This window comes from Sus scrofa, chromosome 6 (assembly GCF_054392235.1).
Source record: "Sus scrofa isolate SSC_HxYL_T2T_F1_AM1 chromosome 6, Sscrofa_HxYL_maternal_Yorkshire_Landrace_v2.0, whole genome shotgun sequence".
Taxonomy (NCBI): Eukaryota; Metazoa; Chordata; class Mammalia; order Artiodactyla; family Suidae; genus Sus; species Sus scrofa.
Genome location: NC_139388.1, coordinates 105,958,412 through 105,971,686, shown reverse-complemented (window position 1 = coordinate 105,971,686; position 13,275 = coordinate 105,958,412).

Sequence of the window (13,275 nt, the reverse complement as noted above, 5' to 3'; positions counted from 1 at the left end):
GAAAATCACAACCCAAGAGAAAAGCAATCAAAAGATATGAAGAAACATTTCTGTAGATGCAAACTACCATATGTAGAATGAATAAGCAATGAGGTCCTACTGTACAGCACAGGGATCTATATCCTATCTCTTGGGCTAGACTATGATGGAAGATAATATAAGAAAGGGAATGTATATGTATGTACACATATGTTTGTGTGTGTGTGTGTGTGTGTGTGTGTGTGTGACTGTGTCACTTGGCTGTACATCAGAAACTGGCACAACATTGTAGATCAACTATACTTTAATAAAAAATAAATTAAAAAGAGATATTTCATGGCAGAACAAACACCTAATGCCAATAAGCATAAGGAGTACGCAGCATCATTAACAGAGAAAGTAAATTAAAACCCAAATGAGAAAACTAATTTTATATCCATTCAATTAGCAAAAATGAAAAAGGCTAACAATTCCAAGTGTTGAAGCACTGTCATTCCAATGAGAGTGAAAATCGGGCAGCCAGCTTTGAAAAACATTTTGGTCCCAACTCCCAAAGTTCAACATTCATACACCCCATGGTCCAGCAATTCCACTGCTGCCCAAGAGAAATTCTTGAACATGTGCATGAAGCGTCCCGTTCAACAACGTCAGAACAGCTCTCTCTACAACAGTAAAATCCTGAAAACACACAAGAGCCCCATCAACGAGTAAACGACGGAGTCTTTTACACATTCAAACACTAAACAATAGAATAAAACCAGTTTAGCACAGCAAATCACCAGGTAGAGGGATCTCTCCAGCAAAAAGATCATCTCAAAGGATTATGTGCACCATGATGTCCTTTTGAAAAAGTGAAAAACAATTACAATGAAAATTTCCTTTTCCAAATACTTATAACTACAGTAAGATCATCTGTAAAGGAAAGTAAAGGAGGAAAAAACACAAGACTCAGGATGAGGTCAACGCAGGCAGAGCTGGGATGAAATGGGGGAACAGCCCAATGGTTAGATGAAGGTTACTGTCAGATGCTGGCTTCGGCTTAGGGAGGTGGTCTCATTGGTCTTACTGCATTCCAAATAAAGGAGAAACACTGAGGAAAGTATATGGTTAACCAAGGATTACTAGCAGTCTAGTTTGTATATCTGAGTTCCTTAAAATACCCAAAGAAGCAAGAAAAAAACCCAACAAACAAAAATCAGACCCGGGTCATTCGGTGCTGCATTAAGGACTCAAATTCAGGTCCGGGGAACTGCAAAGGCCATATTGCCACTGGGGCAGGGGCCACGGCTCTGTTCTCAGCTAGAGACTCCCATTCACCCATGATGATGGAGTGACCTTCTCTCAGAACCAATCAACCTAATTTTTCAAGACAGTGTAAAAGGCAGGAAAGCTATCACCAGTCTAACAGATACTTCTGGGCAATAAATACACAGGCCACCCTAGGCTCCTGGACCTACTACACACTGTACTACCTACGTCACTGGCATGCGGGTGGAGGGGGACATCTCACTTCTGCAGCCTCAGCTTCGTCAGGATGCAAGGACAGGAGGTGATGATGAAGGTGATAATAACGGTGGCTAAAGCTTTTCCTTGCTTATAAGTCAGAGCATGACCAACATTTAAAAAAAAATTATTATAGTTGACTTACAATGTTGGGTCAATTTCTATACAGCAAAGTGACCTAGTCGTACATGTACCAACATTTTTTGCTAGGCTCCTTACTACAATTTATGAGGCATGACTTATTCTTTCCAATTTAAAGAAGAAGGGATTGAAAGAGGTCAGGAAATATCCCCAAGGCTGTACAGTTATGATGGAGGAGTCCTGAACCCAATTCTGTCCTATTCCATTGCCCAAGCTCTTCACAGCGAAGATATACACACGTCCACGTATGGACAGGTATATACCTGGCACAGATACAAACATCCATACATAAATAGATACATATGCATAGATGCACACACACATTTATACTCATGTATAGTTACACACTAGATATAGAGATACACGCTTATACATGTGTATTCACACATTCACATACACATATGCATAAATACACACCCACGCACAATCTGTCTTCAGACATACATATTCATACACACTTGTATACACACTCATAACAGCAGGTGCATGCTCGTAAACACATATGTATAGACGCACACACGGATACACACTCATGCACTCATATGTACAGACACAAACACACAAAATGTTGCCTTGCTTTCCCAGCATTGCTAGAGACTGATGAACTATTACCAAAAACTCCCTGGAGTTTCCGTCGTGGCTCAGTGGTTAACAAACCCAACTAGCATCCATGAGGATGCAGGTTCGATCCCTGGCCTCGTTCAGTGGGTTAAGGAACCAGCGTTGCTGTGAGCTGTGGTCTTGGTTGCAGACATGGCTCAGATCCTGTGTTGCTGTGGCTGTGGTGTAGACTGGTGCCTACAGCTCTGATTGGACCCCCAGCCTGGGAACCTCCATATGCCGTGAGTGTGGCCCTAGAAAGACAAAAGGACAAGAAACAAACAAACCAAAAAACTTGCCTGCTCTTTCCCTTCCCGTGCATGTCGCATGGGGTTGTCCTTATGAGAAGCAACTTGACCTAATGTCAATGTGGTTTACCTGGAGTGCCCACACCACGCCCTCCCTGGAGTCGGGGTCAGAATCCTCTTTTGTGTTTCACGTCTGCTCCCTGGCGTGGCTGTCCCTTCACACCAGCAGGCCCGGAGCCTCCGGTTGTATCTCACTTTCCGCTCCTTTGCAGGGTCAGGACCATCTCTGCTGGTGGCCTCACAGAGCAGAAGTGACTCAGTCCATATTTATAATCAGATCGCTTTATACCAGGGACAATCCACCAAGTGTTTTTGGTGTGACACAAGCTAACCAAAATTTCGTTTTATTGTTATTGATAGATAGGACTTGGAGTCTGAAAGGGAACCAGTGCTTAATGAATGGTAGCGATTATTATTATGAAAAACGAGACTCACTATCATCATCACTTAGAAAGAATCTAATCTTCCTAAATTTGGCTTTTGAGATCTTATTCTTGGAGGTTTTGCTTGGGGGTGTTTACCCTTACGGTGTCTAAATATGAAGTTCTCCAGTGAACTTCAGTTCAATTGCAAGAACATTATCTCAAATTGGATGATAAGAGCCAGGGGCTCCAGAGAATAATAAAAGAGTAAATAGGTTTACCCTTTCCAGTAAATTTCCAGTACCTTCCATTGATGTAAATAAGCAAGATGCATAGGAGAGTTGAAAGTAGGAAACAAAAAAACAAAAAACAAAAACTCGACAAACTCCGAATATCTGAGATATGTGAGCACCAGATATATTTACCCATGGGGGAAAGTGCACCCTTCCGCCCCACTTACGCCCACACACATTCCAGGATCTAGCTCTGGGACATCCCATCAAATGTCACTCAGACCTTCCAAACACAAACATTTAAGCCTTTACACAAAGGAACCTATCTATAAAACAGAAACAGACTCACAGATATAGAGAACAGACTTGTGGTTGCCAAGGCGGAGGAGGGAGAGGGTAGGAAGGACTGGGAGTTTGGGGTTAGTAGATGCAAACCATTACATTTAGAACGGATAAGCAATGACGTCCTACTGGGACAGACCATGATGGAAGATATGAGAAAAATAAAAAAATATATATATAGTATAAGGCGGTCACGCTGCTGTGCAGCAGAAATCAACATAACACTAAACCTACTATACTCTAATAAAAAATCAATTTTTTACTTTTTAAAAATATTTTTTGCTTTTTTTAGTGCCACACCCACAGCATATGGAGGTTCCTGGGCTAGGGGTCTAATCGGAGCTGTAGCCACTGGCCTACGCCACAGCCACAGCCACAGCCACACCAGATCTGAGCCACATCTGCGACCTACACCACAGCTCACGGCAACGCCAGATCCTTAACCCACTGAGCAAGGCCAGGGATTGAACCTCATGGTTCGTAGTCAGATTCATTAACCATCGAGCCACGATGGGAACTTCAAGATCAACTTTTTAAAAAGACTCAGATATTGTAGTTTTACCTTGCTAAAAAAAAAAAAAAAAAAAAAAAAAAAAGACAGACCTCATGTGCTAAGCCTCACTGCAGCAAACCAGGACTTAATTCCCAGCCTCACTACAGTTTTAGCTTCTCCCAGGAGTATAATCTTAAACCAGTCTGGGATTTCCTGCTTGGCAGTAGCAGGTACTGCAACCTGTCCCACCTTCCATCCCCAAAGGAAGGGAAGGAACCAGCTCTTTCCTTGTTCCTGCCCCTTTCTGCTTAGAAAATTCTCCCATTTTGTTCAGCTCCTCAGAGCTTTTTTCTGTTTGTCAGACAGGATGCCTCCAGATTCATGAATCATTGAATAAAGCCAATTAGATCTTCAAAATGCCTCTGCTGAATTTTTTTTTAAACAACCTATGCTTTTCACATAAAAAGCAGAAAAGGAAAAGCAGAAGAGAATAAAGATCTGGAAGCCTGGCTTTTATATCCGCCTAGAGAATGTTGCTTTACGGTGTCTCAGTGGAAAGTCCCCCATCGGATTCAAATCCAAAGACCATCAGGGTTTGCTCTCAAATTGAATTCCGGAGGCCCTGGGGCTCCGCAGTCACTACCACATCAGAGAGGAAGCACGTGAGAGGTGTAATGTCATCCCAGGCTAGAAAAAGTACTAAACCCAGAAGAAAAGAAGCCAACAGACTGGGGGTCTGGGATTCGCATCTGCACCCTGAGGTATATGGAATGATGGGCTGATGGGGACCTGCCATACAGCTCAGGGAACGCTACCTGGTGTTCTATGATCATCTAAGTGGGAAAAGAATCTCAAAGAGAATGGATGTGGGCACATGTCTGACTGAATCACCATTGGATAGCAGAAATGACACAGCCTTGTAAATCAACTATATGTCAACAAAGCTCAAAAGAAAGGAGTTCCCATGATGGCGCAGCGGAAACGAATCCGACCAGGAACCATGAGGTTGTGAGTTCGATCCCTGGCCTCACTCAGTAGGTTAAGGATCCGGCGTTGCCGTGAGCTGTGGTGTGGGTTGCAGACGTGGCTCAGATCTGGCATTGCTGTGGTTGTGGTGTAGGCTGGCAGCAACAGCTCTGATTAGACCCCTAGCCTGGGAATCTCCATATATCATGGGTGTGGCCCTAAAAAAAAAAAAAAAAAAAGGACAAAAAAAAAAAAAAACAAAACCACAAACAAACACAAAAACTTCAAAGAAGCCAATGAAGCTGCAACAACTTCACAAAAAGCGCCACCCCACAAAGACTAGAAAACAGAGGAACATGGGATCAGGGGAGCAGAGATCTTGGCCACTGCCTCTGGGCTGGTTAGAGATCAAGGCTTTCAGGAGATGTTTCCACAGAGAACAGGATCACATCTGGAGCCTACGATTTAATTTTTCCCAACATCAAACAGATGCTTACTTTCAAAATGCTAAACAGTATATGTTTAAGGAGATGCTAAAACTAATGTTTTCTAAATAACGACAAATGGGACTTCGTTGTTTTGTCTGTTTGCTTGTTTTAATGACAGCCAAAATGGTTTGACTGCGCGAATATTGTGCTGGAAAGGCACGAAGAAAGAAACTTTTCCAGCCCACATCTTAGGAAGAACTGAGACCCAGAGTGTTAGGTGACTGGCTTGTTGATTCTACACAAATAGTTTGGGACTGAGCTGGAAGGTGGACCTAAGTGACTTTCACTCTGAGTGTTTTAACCTCTCATAGAAACATAAATGTCCCTTGAAATGACAGGAGCTGTCCTGAAAAAGTGCAAACTAAAAGCAGTCCCCAGGATCCCTGAGGGATGTGAAATTTGGCAGCACTGATGCTGGAGTTTCCGAAGGGCTGGCAAAGGGTCTCCAGAGAGGTTGCCAGCCTCTCCCAGGAATTGGGAGCCACTACTGACGTCACAGCAGGGACCCAGAGCAGCAGAGAGGCTGGTGACAGATGCCACAGGGCAACTAAGAACACCATGCCGAGGACAGGCACCTGATACACTCCAGAAAAAAAAATGGTGAATAGAAAAGGAGAATCTGGGGAGTTCCCGTGGTGGCTCAGAGGGTTAAGGACCCAATGTTGTCTCCATGCTGAAGAGGCAGGTTTGACCCCTGGCCCCATTCAGTGCAATAAGGATCTGGTGGTGCCTCAAACTGTGGCATAGGTCCCAGATGTGTCTTGGATCTGGTGTTGCTGTTGCTGTTGCTGCTGCTGTGGCTGTGGCATAGCCCTGCAACTGCAGCTCCAATTCAACCCCCAGCCTGGGAACTTCCATAGGCTGCAAATGCAGCCTTAAAAAAAGTATATTTAAAAAAAAAAAAAAAAAAAAACCAGAAAAGGAAGATCTAGAAAGGTTAATTCCTGGGATTCAGGCAAAGAGATGAATCAGAGAATATTTTTTGACTCTTGAATCACTGTTGGACTGTGGGGCAGGGTGGCTAAGACCAACAAATCCTAAAACCATCATAGAAAACATACAGCAAGTTTCTGGACCACACGCCAGACCCTGGGTGAGGTACCCCTCACCCCCTCAAGGGTGGGCACTTCTAAACATCCACCAACCTTGCAATATAGGCCTGCATCTGCCTCCTGTATTAGTGAAGCCTGGGGACGATCAGAGACATTGTGGCTGAGTCTTGATTTCAGTCCTGGTCTACCGACTCAGGGGCCCAGCCCAGGGCCAGCTCATAAGTTATTAACGCACTAGAATCACGCTCTAAGTGGGTCATCCAGAATAACACAATTCAAAATCAACAGGCCTTATTTTTCTTCCTCTTTGTTTTCAGACTGTCATATGGACACAGCTGACTACAGGAAAAAAAAGCTGACTTCCAGAAAATTATGTCACAAGGAACTCATTTCCTCATTTCTAACATGTGCTTTTCTCTGAACATTTTCAACATCTCTGAAATCAGGATGTGAAAGTGACCCCTGTATGTAATATGATGGTATTTTCTCTGCAACCCCCAGATGTTACTAAAGTTTTTCTTTTTTCTTTTTCTTTTTGCTGTTTAGGGCCTCACTTGTAGCATGTGGAGGTTCCCAGGGTAGGGGTTGAATCGGAGCTACAGCTGCCAGCCTATGCCACAGCCACAGCCACGCCAGATCCAAGCCCCGTCTGCGACCTACACCACAGCTCACGGCAACACCGGATCCTTAACCCACTGAGCGAGGCCAGTGATCGAACCCGCAACCTCGTGGTTCCTAGTCGGATTCGTTTCTGCTTGTTATTAAATTGATGGGGTCATCATCCAGTACCTGAGAATCGAAGAGCTATGGTATTTTTAAAGAGGATAAATGTCTTTGAAAATTTCAGAGTAGGGACTTCCTGCTGTGGCACAGTGGAAGTGAATCCAATTAGGAGCCATGAAGCTGCTGGTTCGATCCCAGGCCTTGCTCAGTGGGTTAAGGATCTGGCCTTGCTGTGAGCTGTGGTGTAGATTGTAGATGCAGCTTGGATCTGATGTTGCTGTGGTGTAGGCTGGAAGCTAGCTGTAGCTCCGGTTTGACCCCTAGCCTGGGAATCTCCACATGCCCCGGGTGTGACCCTAAAAAGCAAAATAAATAAGAAAATGTCAGAGTAACCATTTTAAGTGACATGGTCCTAGAAAATAATTCTGACATGTTTACTCAATGTGCTTCTGACCTGGGCCATGCCTTGTGTGTAGGTTCTTTATCCATAAAACATTGGAAATGAGCATATGGCATAAACTGGTGAAAGCTGGGGCCTTTATTTCCCAGATTCAGTACACAGGACCAGCTAGGGCCTGTCAGCAGCAGATCCAAAATTCCTTGAGTGAATCTGCTTCGGGAGAATGTGAACTAAAGCGGGTGTGATCAGAAAGCCTTCACTTGGTGGTGTGAGGTGTATTTTGTTATTTTCTTGGTACTCGGTTTAACATTAGTAGATCATCTCATTTTTCCTGGGGAGACAGCCAGGTTGACCTTAGGCCTTTGCGGCATTTCATAGTTTTACAAAGTTATTTAAGCTCTCTGGATCATCTTTCCTCAGCTGTAAAATGAAATGAACAGCATCTACAGCATGGAGCTATGGTAAAAATCATGACCTGGCAGCAAAAATTATTCCAAACTTCTTTCTGAAATAAAATGAAGTAAACCGAACCAAGAGAAAGATGAAAAGATTATGGCATGTAATAGGTGTTCAATAAATCTAAGTCCCTGAATAATATTTTATGTTTCTTCCCATCTTACAGGGAGAATTCCACCATTCTAATTGATAAATATGTGAAAATAACTCCCAACCACCAATGGTGAGACATCCCTCAGTATCAAAGTATTTCATCTGCTTCAAAGTGAAGATCTATTGCAAATTAAAACCGAAGGCACACAACTTCAAAGAGAAGTCCGACTTGAATGGAAAAGAGAAAAAAAACCTGAATATAACGCTAAGTCTGGCATGAGATGATGACTCAGAAAATTGGACTTCAGGACTGTCCGTCAATGGCTGCCTTGTGTACAGAAGGAGCTGATTTCCTCCAAATTAATAGAATGATCCTTCTATGCTTTCAGGAATTGCCTGCAACTTGGCAAGAAAGAAGAGGCACACATCAAAATGGAGAAGAAAGAGGAAAATAAGCAAATGTGCTAGTGGCAGTGGTTGCATTTTGGTTTCGCTCTCTTTTGAGTTCCTAGCATTTCTTCTGCTTGGCATCTGCAGTTGGCAGTCACTGAAGTGGTTGCTGCCTGATGGATGTGGTGAGACGATTGCCAATAAATGATCATCTTTATTGGCAATAGTCTTCCCTTCACTTGTTCCTGCTATGCAAATAATATAGAACGAGCTGAAATATGTATCCCTGAAACAAGTAATGCGAGTACAGGTCTTCCTAAAGGATACATGATTCTATTGCCAACTACTCTTTTGAATGTGTTTACCCACGGATTTCCACAAAGGGAACCTCAAAACTCATGCTAATTTTTAAAAATGTGAATGTATTTATTTTTTATTAAAGTATAATTGACTTACAATGTTGTGCAAATTTCTGCTGTAAGCAAAGTGAACCTCTTTATATACATACATTCTTTTTTTTATACAATCTTCCATGATGGTTTGTCCGAAGAGATTGGATATAGTTCTCTGTGCTATTCAGCAGGACCTCATTGCTTATCCGCTCTAAAAGCAATAGTTTACTGCTAACTACCAACCCCGAATTCCTATTCCATCCCACTCCTTTCCCCTCCCACCTTGGCAACCACAAGTCTGTTCTCTGTGTCTTTGAGTTGTCTTCTTTTTTGTGGGTAGGTTCATTTGCGTCATGCTGATTATTCCTTGTTAGGGACCCAGGACCATTTTCCACTTTGCTCTGCTTGGGACTTGGGAGTGGGGGGTGGGGGAAGGGTCTACTCCTTGGACCTCCCTCGCTCAGGGAGCCTGACCCTGACCTCCCACTTGGGTTGGCTTTGACCTTAGGAGGATAAGAGACTGAAGCAGAGGACAGAGAGGCTGGTACTTTCCCAGCTTCCTCTCTGCTGCGGTGCCACATGCCTCCCAGGGGCACTATTCTTTTTATTTTTTATTTTTTTAAGTGGCCACACTTGCAGCATGTGGAAGTTCCTGGGCCAGGGATGTAGCTTCGATGTATGTCACAGCTGTGTCAATGCTGGATCCTTTAATGCCAGATCCTTAGCCAGCTAGGGATCAAACCAGAGCCTCCTGTAGGAAGCACCAGAGCCGCTGCATTCGGATTCTTAACCCACAGCACCCACAGTAGGAACTCCCTCCAAGGACCATTCCTGTTGGATGAGAATTTCTCTCCTCTACTTCAGCTCACTGAGAGCTCTGTTAACAGCTTCCTCCTCTCAGCATTTCAGCCTGAGGGCAGCAAAAGCCCCCCAGTTTACCCATCTGATTCTCAACGCCCTTTGTTGGCTTCTGTAAAATTCCCTGCCTTACACTCTCTGAAATTTGCAGCGGAGTGTATGTCCTGCCTCCCATGACGGTCTTGACTGATACATCCAAAATCACACTAATAGATAACTAAAACGAGTTCCTTATTTCAATAATGCAATTAGAGTAAAATTCTGCACTTTGGCATATGTCATTTAAAAAAAAAAGCCATTTATTTGCCCACCTCACATTAGACAGAGAGGCTGAAAGATTCGAGGGTCATATGGATCAAATATTTAAGAAATATCCATGAGTTGTATTAAGTTGTGTTTCTCTGCATGGCGTTGTATAAGATAAATAGGATTTCCTGTGTGGTCATTTAAGTGATTTCCAAAGATAATGATTTGGCAGTTTGGTCATTCAGGGTGCTCTGTGAAGCCTGATAATGTGACCCATTTACAGGCAGATGCTGGAAAAACAGTTGGTATTTGAACCCTTAGTGTCCCAGGTAATTACAGTCATCATTTTTTAAATCTCTTCAGAACCTTCACCGCCCTTTAGCCCTTCACCTGCTCAAGAAACAGAGCAAGACCTCAATTTGTTCAAATGTCGCGAGCAAATGGGAGTAACTTACAGATATTGGTTTAGGACATTTAAAAAAATTCAATAGGGAGTTCCCATCATGGCTCAGCAGAAATGAATCTGAATAGCATCCATGAGGACACAGGTTCCATCCCTGGCCTCACTCAGTGGGTTAAGGATCTGGCCTTGCTGTGAACTGTGGTATATGTCAGCAGCTGCAGCTCTGATTCAACCCCTCCCCTGGGAATATCTACATGCCTTGGGTGCAGCCTTAAAAAGACAAAAAAAAAAAAAAAAAATTGGATAGGTTTTAATGTACATCATGGAAATGAAATGTAACCCTAATCAGTCACTCTCCCTGTCAAAAATCAATTAGTAAGGAGAATAATTTTGTGCAACTTTGAGAAATAGTAATAGGAAGAAGCAGGAAGGGTAGAAATTAATCAAATGACAGTGGGCCTTATAGCTAGAAAAAGGCCATCCCAGGATAAGTGCCCAGAGCCGGGGGCCATGGACCACACACCACACACAGGCTTAACAGCCCTTCCGCCCTTTCCATTCTGTTTCCTCACACAACATCCACAGAAATGTTCACAGGACGGAAGAGCAACCAATGGGAGCTTAAAAGGTTGAGAGAGAGGGAAAGGGGGAGAGAATGAGAAGGAAAGCAGCTAGCGTTTATTTGACTCTCATAATTTATTAATGGCTTTAATGAAATGCAATAACTTTGGATGACATGAAAACAAGAAGATGAGAATAAAAACAGCTGCAATGATCACAATAAATGTCCCCATATTACGAAGGTAAGCCTCTTAGAAATACCTGCTTAAATTCCTTAAGATAATACCGAACCTCAACTTGAAAACAGGAAAATGCAGCTCACGCCAAGAAGCACTAAAATAACACACTTTGAACTGATACTCAGCTTTGCAGACAAGGAAGGCAAAAGGCATTTAAATAAAGTACCATCTGACGCTTACTGAGGTAGGAGATACAAATTAAAATAATAAATCTAATGTTGGCAGGAGTTGCTAGGAGTCCTATGAATCGCTGTAAATGAGTGCAATGAACTTGGAAAACAACCACGCAATCTTCAATCAGAGTCAGACTGGTGATCACAGCCTGGGACCCCCTAATTCCAACTTCAGAATTAGCATCCTCACGATGTAATCGAAAGGAAAAAAAAGTTGTATGTGCAAAGATGTCTTTAGTGTGTCTTCAGTAATGGGCAAGTCGTCTTTTTCCAACTATAAATAAGCTAAGAACGATCTGTTATTATGATAAAATAATTTAAACATTGAAATACATGAGCCAGACCCATCCTGGAAAAGTATCTATGAAGCAATCTTGAGTGAAAAAGTAAAATGAAAATGGGAGATCCGTTCATTTATTCAACAGATATTTGTTAAATGCCTACTACTTTCTCACACTCCTGACAGTTAAGCCTTCATCCCGCGCTCATTTGTCAAGAACGAACATTTCCATGCAAGTACATCAGCCAAGGTCACAACAAGGTCATAAAGGTTTTTGTGGTAAGCAAATACCAGGAGTCTGTTCCTCAAGGCAAGCCTCTGAGAGCTCAACATCGTGTTCACTAGAATTCAAGCAATAGAGTCCTATGCCTATAGGTGCTGGGAAGTTGAAAAGAAACAAAGTATCTAAATAAAATCTTGACACTTGCAAAGTGGAACTCAGTAGTAAATATGGAGACTAATTTTTGGATAAAATTTAATTTTTTTTGGCCGTGCTCACCACGTGTAGAAGTTCCTGGACCAGGGATCGAACCCTCACCAGAGCAGTGACAGAAGCTGTTGCAGTAACAATGCCAGATCCTTAACCCACTGTGTCACAGGGAAACTCTGGCAACTTTAATTTTTGAAGTAAAAAAAGGCTAGGGCCAATTATCAAAAGACGGATTTCTAGCCACTTCTTCATTCAAAAAAAAAAAAATGTATTACTCTGTAGATGAGAAAGTATATTTAGTTTGAGATAATGGGATATGTGAATAATTGTGTACTTATAAGGATGCAAGCATATTATGTTACTCTAAATAATTAAATGAGTAGAGAGATGATACTAGAGATTTATTATAGCTAAAGACATAAAAAGAGTTGATAATAAATTCTTCTTTCCATTGAGGAGAATTCAGAGCTGATATGATGGTGTCAGCTTATTACACGGTGTACTCTTATAAATGCAATTTATAAGAAACCGTTATAGGAAACCATTAAAACATTCAGCAATCCACAATCAGACTTCATTCCCTGTCAAACCTTCCAGCATCCTGGCAAAAAATTACTATAAACTTACTTGAGTCTCTTGTAAGGGATTAATAATGGTGTTTCATTGATAATAATACATATTGTTATTTATCTCCTAGTCAAGGTGATCATGACTTGATAACATAAAAATATAGCTATAAAGCAAGTCATATATATGTACTTGTAAAACATACAAGTATATGGAGCTCCATCAGGCACATTTAATTATGTTTAGACGATTTTTTTTTAACTCCGTGTAGTTTCACCCAAGCTTGTTATAAAAGGAAAATATGTGAAAAAAAACCCAATATAAACCATTCTATAGTTTGTATTCTCCCCAGTTTTCTCATATCTGTGTTTTAATTATCAATTTCCCAACTCAAGTTTTGCCAATATTTTCTTCCAACATTTTAGAAGAAAAGGGTATATCCCTCTGCATAATTTCACACACACTTTTTTGGACTTGCAGGGAGCTTTTTGGCTGCTACTGTTTTAAATGGGGACTCCTGCCAGAAGAGTGAGACTCTGACACTTTGAGAACATGAATCAGATTCACAGCTGGTAGTACAGGGATCCGGATAAAAAC